The 8,820-nt window shown below is 52.3% G+C and overlaps 1 long non-coding RNA gene across 1 annotated transcript; it reads left to right on the top strand.

The window, feature by feature from the left end:
* Window positions 1–828: 828 nt before the first annotated feature.
* LOC139227199 (uncharacterized) lies at window positions 829–8,330 on the top strand. The gene is made up of 3 exons (XR_011587408.1): window positions 829–938; window positions 1,327–1,394; window positions 8,006–8,330. It is a non-coding gene; the product is annotated as an uncharacterized lncRNA (long non-coding RNA).
* Window positions 8,331–8,820: the final 490 nt, after the last annotated feature.

The following is an 8,820-nucleotide window of genomic DNA, read 5'->3' as shown; positions in this document are numbered from 1 at the left end:
CATCCTTCTAAACTCCAATGAATAAAGGCCCAGTCAATCCAGTCTCTCCTCATATGTCAGTCCAGCCATCCCTGGAATCAGTCTGGTGAACCTTCGCTGCACTCCCTCAATAGCAAGAACGTCCTTCCTCAGATTAGGAGACCCAAACTGAACACAATATTCCAGCTGATCCTCACCAAGGCCCTGTACAACTGCAGTAAGACCTCCCTGCTCCTATACTCAAATCCCCTCGCTATGAAGGCCAACATGCCATTTGCTTTCTTAACCGCCTGCTGTACCTGCATGCCAACTTTCAATGACTGATGTACCATGACACCCAGGTCTCGTTGCACCTCCCCTTTTCCTAATCTGCTACCATTCAGATAAAAATCTGCCTTCGTGTTTTTGCCACTAAAGTGGATAACCTCACATTTATCCACATTATACTGCATCTGCCATGCATTTGCCCGCTCACCTAACCTGCCCAAGTCACCCTCAGCCTCATAGCATCATCCTCCTCACAGCTCACACCGCCACCCTGCTTAGTGTCATCTGCAAATTTGGAGATACTACACTCTATTCCTTCGTCTAAATCATTAATGTATATTGTAAATAGCTGGGGTCCCAGCACTGAGCCCTGCGGCACTCCACTAGTCACTGCCTGCCATTCTGAAAAGAGACAGAGTGACAGACACTGAGGCAGAGACAGACCGGAGGGACTGTTCAAAATTCGCCCTGAGCTCCGGCCCCGCCCCCGGACCGCCCTGTTACCCCGCCCCTCCCGTGGCCCCGCCCCCGGACCGCCCTGTTACCCCGCCCCTCCCGTGGCCCCGCCCCCGGACCGACCTGTTGCCCCGCCCTGTGGCAGAGGGTGCGGGCGGGATGTGCACCACCATTCTGATCCTCAGTTCCCTGGTGCTCGTCCTCCGCCGCCGCTACGGCAACCGGGTCCGGCCCGCGTGAGTCACCCCCACCCCACCCCGGGACCCCACCCCGGGACCCTACCCCCACCCCAGGACCCCACCCCACCCCCGTACCCCGACCCTACCCCCACCCCACCCCGGGACCCTACCCCCACCCCACCCCCGTACCCCGACCCTACCCCCACCCCACCCCGGGACCCTACCCCCACCCCACCCCCACCCCACCCCGGGACCCCGACCCTACCCCTAACCCCACCCCGGGACCCCCGGTGTGTCCGGCTCAGCTCCGGTGCCCCAGCCGCTCTGTGTCTCTCTCTGTCTGAGTGTCTCACCCCCTGTCCCTGTCCCTGTCCCTGTCCGTGTCTGTGGCCCGGGTTAGTTTGCAAGTTGTTCCCGGTCCCATTGCGGATTTTTGTGTCCCCAGGTGCGCGGATGAAGTTGCCGGGACGGCGGGCGCTGGGCAGAAGGCGGCACCAATTCCCCGAGCAGCAGGTGAGTTCTCTCGGTCTCGGTCTCGGTCAGTTATGGAGCTTCGGCTTACCCCGGATCCGGCTTCACAGCTTAAATAATCAGAAATAAAGCTCTCACTTTAAATCATTATATTCGACGTTAACCTGTGTGTGAAGAATTTCCTGAATACTGTTCCAAATATAGGAAATGTATTTAATGCTTCAGACCAAAGGTTTGCTCAGTGCCATTGATCAGATGGGGTTGTGCCAACTGTGGGATTGGATTCTGTCAGTCCATGCAGGCTGATTTTGGGGGTATGGGGGTGTGGGGGGCTGAGTTGTGGGGTCTGGGGGGGCGGGGGGCTCAAGTGTCGGGGACTGCGTTGTGGGGATGGGTGTGGGGGGCAGGGGGCTCGGGTGTCGGGGGCTGAGTTGTGGGGTATGGGAGCGTGGGGACGGGGGGGTGGGGTCAGGGGGCTCGGGTGTCGGGAGCTGAGTTGTGGGGTATGGGAGGAGTGGTATGAGGGCTGAGGTGTGGGGGCTGGGGTGTAGGGGGGAGCAGAAGGATTTGGGGGACAGGGTCACAGGACATTAAAGACAGCACCTCAAGCTGTTTTGTTAAAGCTAAAGGAATTTTAACTTTTATCACACGCCATAGAAAATAAAAGCCAAGCGGGTGGATGAGGCTATGTAAAACCTTGCGCCCATGGTTGGAACACTGTGTGCAGTATCGGGCTCCACACTTTAGGGAGCAAAGGGCACCACAGATTACCCAGGTGCTGCCTGGTACGAGGAACTTCTGAAAATTGGACCATTTTGTGAGAACAATCTGATTTGGGGTAGGAAAAGATGGGGCAGGGGAAAGAAATGTAAACTGTAGAAGTTTCATGGGGTTAAGAAGCTAAGGAATCTATGTTGAGAGAGAGTGATTGTGCACTTGGGCAAACTGGAGCTGACCAGGGAAAACCAATATGGCTTTGTTGAGGGCAAGTCATGTCTGAATCATCTGGTTGAATTTTCTGAGGGGTCACTAATGCGGCAGATAGGGGAGTATTTGCTTTTAGATAAGGGAGTGTTATCTCTATGGACTAACTGAAGGCATTTTAGGTTAAACACGAGAGATTACCAATGTGAGGGTGCACTTTTGATGCATTGGCCTTTTCACTTGGGTTGGAGATTGGGAGTGATACGTCCTTACTATACAGTATAAATGCACACGAGGCCCAAGCTTGAGAGAAGGTCAGTCTGTGACCTGTCCTTTATTCCTTAGCACTCAAGTGATGGAAGTGGGTGGAGCTTCCCCTTTTATACCTGAAGGTCCAGGTTAGGAGTGTCTCCCACAAGTTCACCACCTAGTGGTCATTGTTCTCACAGTGTACAACTTAGGTCAGATTATACATGGGTTACATTGCTGGTTGAATACATGACATCACCTCCCCCCCCCAAAGTCTTATTGGGATCACAGGTTGAGTCTCTATGGTGGTTTACGCTCTCTTGTAGAGCGCCTGAGTTGGGGCTCCGATTGTTGGGCACTGGCCTGAGTGTCTGCTGTTTGCGGTGCCTCAGGCCTGTCTGGCCTGCCCACAGTGACTGGGCTCTCCTCCATTTGGTTCCGGTGTTCGGCCACCTGTGGTGGAGTGAACTCTATGTCGTGTTCTTCCTCTGCTTCTTCTATGGGGTTGCTGAACCTCCTTTTAGTTTGATCCATGTGTTTGCGGCAGATTTGTCCATTGGTAAGTTTAACTACCAGAATCCTATTCCCCTCTTTAGCAACCACAGTGCCTGCGAGCCATTTGGGCCCTGCAGCATAGTTGAGGACAAAAACAGGGTCATTTACATCAATACATCGCGCCTTCGCATTCCCGTCATGGTAGTCATATTGTGACTGGCGCCTGCTCTCGACAATTTCTTGGTGGGGTGTATAAGGGATAACCGGGTTTTGAGCGTCCTTTTCATTTGCAGCTCTGCGGGTGGAACCCCTTTGAGCGAGTGTGGTCGGGATCTGTAGGCCAACAGGAAGCGTGATAAGCGGTTTTGTAGGGAACCCCCTTGGATTCTGAGCATCCCCTGTTTGATTATTTGCACTGCTCGTTCTGCCTGGCCGTTTGAGGCCGGCTTGAACGGTGCCGTTCTGACATGGTTAATTCCATTGCCTGACATGAAGTCCTGGAATTCAGTGCTTGTGAAGCACGGGCCATTGTTGCTGACCAAGATGTCCGGTAGACCGTGGGTGCCGAACATTGCCTGTAGACTTTCTACCGTGGCAGAGGATGTGCTTGAATTTAAAATGTCCCACTCGATCCATTTGGAGTAGGCATCTACTACAACCAAAAACATTTTTCCCATGAAAGGACCTGCGTTGTCCACATGGATGCGAGACCAAGGCTTGGCGGGCCAGGGGCGCATTGCCCAGCTGGGCACACGTGTTGCGCATGCGAATACAAAGTTCTAGATCTGCGTCTATCCCTGGCCACCAAACGTGTGACCTGGCAATTGCCTTCATCATGACAATGCCCGGGTGCTCATTGTGGAGTTCTCTGATGAACACACCTCTGCCCATTTGAGGCATGACTATGCGGTTTCCCCACAGTAGGCAATCGGCCTGAATTGAGAGTTCATCCTTGCGCCTGTGAAATAGTTTAAATTCCTCAGGGCATGCCCTGTACGTGGCTGCCCAGTCCCCATTCAGAACACATTTCTTGACTAAAGACACTAGCGGGTCTCTATTTGTCCAGACTTTAATCTGATGGGCTGTCACGGGTGAGCCTTCGCTTCCGAAAGCTTCAACAGCCATGACCATCTCAGCACCATGCTCGGCTGCCCTCTCAGTGGTGGCTAGTGGGAGCCTGCTGAGTGCATCAGTGCAGTTTTCGGTGCCCGGTCTGTGCCGAATTGTATAGTCATAGGCAGCTAACGTGAGTGCCCACCTCTGTATGCAGGCCGATGCGTTTGCATTTATGGCCTTGTTGTCGGCCAAAAGGGACGTTAGGGGTTTGTGATCTGTCTCCAGCTCAAATTTACTGCCAAACAGGTACTGGTACATTTTCTTTATCGCATATATATATGCGAGCGCCTCCTTTTCTACCATCCCGTAGCCCCTTTCTGCCTGGGACAGACTCCTGGAGGCATAAGCTACCGGCTGTAACTGACCCTTGGCATTGACATGCTGCAACACACACCCGACACCATGGGACGACGCATCGCACGTTAACACAAGTTTCTTACATGGATCATATAGCGTTAACAGATTGTTGGAACATAACAAATTGCGTGCTCTATTAAAAGCCCTTTCCTGGCTGTCCCCCCAGACCCATTCGCCACCTTTGCGTAGGAGCACGTGTAGCGGCTCTAGCAGCGTGCTCAATTTGGGAAGAAAGTTACCAAAATAGTTCAGGAGCCCCAGGATCGAACGCAGCTCCGTCGTGTTACGGGGTCTGGGTGCTCTCTGGATCGCTTCCGTCTTGGACGCAGTCGGTCTGATCCCGTCTGCTGCTACCCTCATCCCCAGGAATTCTACCTCTGGAGCTAGGAAGACGCACTTCGCCTTTTTCAGTCGCAGACCTACCCGGTCCAGTCTGCGTAGCACCACCTCCAGGTTATGGAGGTGTTCTTCAGTATCGCGACCCGTGATGAGGATGTCGTCCTGAAAAACCACCGTCCCTGGAATTGACTTGAGGCTTTCCATATTTCGTTGGAAGATCGCGGCAGCCGAGTGAATACCGAACGGACATCTGTTATACTCAAACAACCCCTTGTGTGTCGTGATGGTGGTCAGCTTATTCGACTCACTCGCCAGCTCCTGGGTCATGTAAGCTGAGGTCAGGTCCAATTTTGAAAAAAGTTTGCCACCGGATAGCGTCGCAAAGAGGTCCTCCGCTCTCAGTAGCGGGTACTGGTCTTGGAGTGACACCCGATTGATGGTGGCCTTGTAATCACCACATATCCTGACCGACCCATCCGCCTTGAGCACCAGCACGATCGAGCTCGCTCAGTCACTGAATTCAACTGGGCGAGATGATGCCTTCCCTCAGCAGGTGGTCCAATTCGCCTTCTATCTTTTCCCGCATCACATACGGCACCGCTCTGACCTTGTGGTGTACTGGCCTGGCATCCGGGTTTATGTGAATCACTACCTTGGCCCCCATGAAAGTGCCAATGCTGGTTTGAAATAGTGAGTCAAATTTGTCCAGGATCTGTGAGCATGATACTCGCTCCACAGAGGAAATTGCATTAACATCGCTCCATTTCCAGTTCATGACAGCAAGCCAACTCCTCCCCAGCAGTGCGGGACCGTCCCCCAGGACAACCCAGAGTGGCAACCTGTTCTCCGAATCTTTATGGGTCACGACTACCGTGGCGCTGCCTAACACCGGAATGATCTCCTTTGTTTATGTCCGTAGCTGTGCGTCAATCGACAATAATTTTGGCCTCCTGGCCTTGAACGTCCACAACTTGTTGAACTGTTTGATACTTATCAGGGACTGGCTGGCCCCCGTGTTTAGCTCCATTAATACCAGGATGCCATTGAGGGGCACTTTCATCATTATCGGTGGCGTCCTGGTGTATGAACTGTATACGTGCTCCACATGAACTCGCTGAACTTCAGCTTCCAGCGATTTCCCCCAGCGTTCATTTCTGCAATTTCTGCAGGTATTTTGCTCATCTCTGCAAACTCCGGCTGAGTGTGTGCCTCTACGCCTCCAGCATGAGCTGCTGTTGGAAACAAAAGGTCCCTTGCCAGTCGATCGTCCCTGACTGCCCCTGTTATTGTCCTTGAGTGCACCATTAACAGGTGTTGATGGCCCCATTACTGGCCGCATTGTCCCTTGCAATGGCGTGAATTGCCGTTCAGCTTGCCATTGTCTCTGTTGAACTCCCCCTCTGGGTTCGACTACATGTTGGGGCATACCTGACTGCCCTTGTCTGCCTGGAGAACTGTGTGCTGCTTTAACAATGTTGAATCTCTGTCCCAACCATTCCTTAACACAGTACCTCTCGTCTGTTCTGCTAGTGGCCATGCTCGCGTGATTTAAATCCCAGTTTCTTGTCGCCATTGATACGTCCTTACTATACAGTATAAATGCACACGAGGCCCATGCTTGAGAGAAGGTCAGTCTGTGACCTGTCCTTTATTCCTTAGCACTCAAGTGATGGAAGTGGGTGGAGCTTCCCCTTTTATACCTGAAGGTCCAGATTAGGAATGTCTCCCACAAGTTCACCACCTAGTGGTCATTGTTCTCACCGTGTACAACATAGGTCAGATTATACATGGGTTACAATGCTGGTTGAATACATGACAGGGAGGGAGGAGACCGAGAGTGGGGGGTGAGAGGAATATTCTCTGATTGGAATGACGAGTGGTATTCCCCAGGGATCTGTTCTGGGACCTCAACTTTTCACCATGTTTATTAATGAGGTGGGTGAAGGAGTGGAAAGTTGTGTGTCCAAGTTTGCGGATGACACTAAGTTGGGAGGTGCTGTACGCTGTGTGGTTGGGAGCAGGAAGTTGCAAAGGGACACAGGCAGTGAGTGGGAAAACTGTGGCAGATGGAGTTCATTGTGGGGAAGTGTGAGGTCACTCACTCTGGACCCGAGAAAGATAAATCGGAATATTTACCAAATGGTGAGAAACTGGGAGCTGTGAAAAAGCCGAGAGATTTTGGGCAGGTACAAAAAACAATCTTAAGGTTAATGGAATGTGGGCCTTTATCTCGGGGAGGAAGTGATGCTTCAGTTGTACAGAGCTTGGATCAGAGCCCCATCCGGAGTCATTGCATCAGTCCTGGGCCCCACCCCCCAGGGAGGGTACATCGGCCACAGAAGGGGAACAGCGCAGGTTCCCAGAATGGTCCCGGGGCTGAAAGGAGTAAATTATGAGGACAGGTTGCACAGACTGGGCTTATGTTCCCTCGAGTTTAGGGGTGATCGATCTAATTGATTTAAAAAAAATAACTCCTGCGCCTATCAAAATGAGTCTGAGAGCTGCCCAGGCAACCGGCAAAGTCCTCACCAACATCTGGGGACGTGCCAGAATAGGGAGAGCTGTCCCACAGACTGGTCAAGCAACAGCCTGACACAGTCATACACACAGAATCATACCTTTCAGCCAATGCCCCAGGCTCCTCCATCACCATCCCTGGGTACGTCCTGTCCACCAGCAGGGCAAACCCACCAGGGGTGGGGGCACAGTGGTGTACAGTCGGGAGGGAGGGGCCCTGGGAGTCCTCAACATTGACTCCGGACCCCATGAGGTCTCATGGCTTCAGGTCAAGCATGGGCAAGGAAACCTCCTGCTGATTACCACCTACTCAGCTGATGAATCAGTACGTGATACAATGACTGAGACACACAGAACGAGCCAGGCTGGGGATTGGAGAGCTGGCACGGAGTATTTCTGACGGGATACGAGGGAAAGGTGGAGTATTGTTACTGCCACAAATAGTGAGGCTGTCACCGACACAGCTCAATGAGCTGAATGGCCTCTTGCTCTGCTGCACTAATGTGATTCTCCAGAGAGAGGGTGATGGGTAACAACCAGCCAATGACTGGCCTCTGAGCTGAACCTGACTCGCGCCAACCAACTGGGCAGAAAATCACCAGCCCCGTTTCCTACAATTCCAAGTGTCAATCACTGAGATACTGTTTCTGTTGCAGAGTAATACTCCGGTACCAGCAGGACCCTCCACAGACCCATCAGCCCAAGGAAAGTCACGTCCTTCTAGAGCAGGGCTTGAGTAGGTGCTACAGGTAGAGCGGTGCCAGAGAGTGAAAGATGTGGCCAGTGAGGGAGCTGTGACAGAAGTCTGGGAGAGCAAGGCTGGAGCCCAACGGGCGAAGAATCCCATCGTCACCATCGCATCTTGCTCTCCCCCTCTCTGTGCCTGGGAAGTGAATCTGTCTACAGTTTATTTCCCAAAATGATGTACAGACACATTGTATAACAACAATGTGCATTAAATGCTTTGCTCTGCTCACTGCATCTTCCTTTTATTTTGTGTATTTGTGATCTTCAAGGAAAGGCTTGCAGCTCCCTGAGTTCTGCAATATGCTGACAACAGCTTCCAACCTTGGGCATCACCATCATCTTTCCCTCTCCCGAGGCCCCGTAGATGCTATTGATAAATGAGTATGGATTCCGCTGGAGTTTAAGGCCTATTGGATTGGGGTTGGATCAGCTGATCTTGGAGCAGAGAGAATTCCACCCATTGGCCTTGGAAATGGTGCCACTCGGAGGCAGTTCCTGGGGGTGAGCTTGACACCGTTTACAGGACGGATTGGGTGATGCACAAGGCAGAAGGTGTTCCGTGTAATTGACGTTACCTCAGCAATGGTTTGGGATTTAGTTCATTCTATCTGTCATATCTGAAGTTGTTAAAGAGTGGCCACTTTTAATAATGCCCCTTCACAGACAGTCAAACATTGGCTTATCTTTATCTGGGGGGTATCATTAGATACTGGAGCAAAGCCCA

This window comes from Pristiophorus japonicus, chromosome 16 (genome assembly GCF_044704955.1).
Source record: "Pristiophorus japonicus isolate sPriJap1 chromosome 16, sPriJap1.hap1, whole genome shotgun sequence".
NCBI classification, from domain to species: Eukaryota; Metazoa; Chordata; class Chondrichthyes; family Pristiophoridae; genus Pristiophorus; species Pristiophorus japonicus.
The sequence above is the reverse complement of the archived record's forward strand: the minus strand, read 5'-3'. Positions and strand labels throughout refer to the sequence as shown.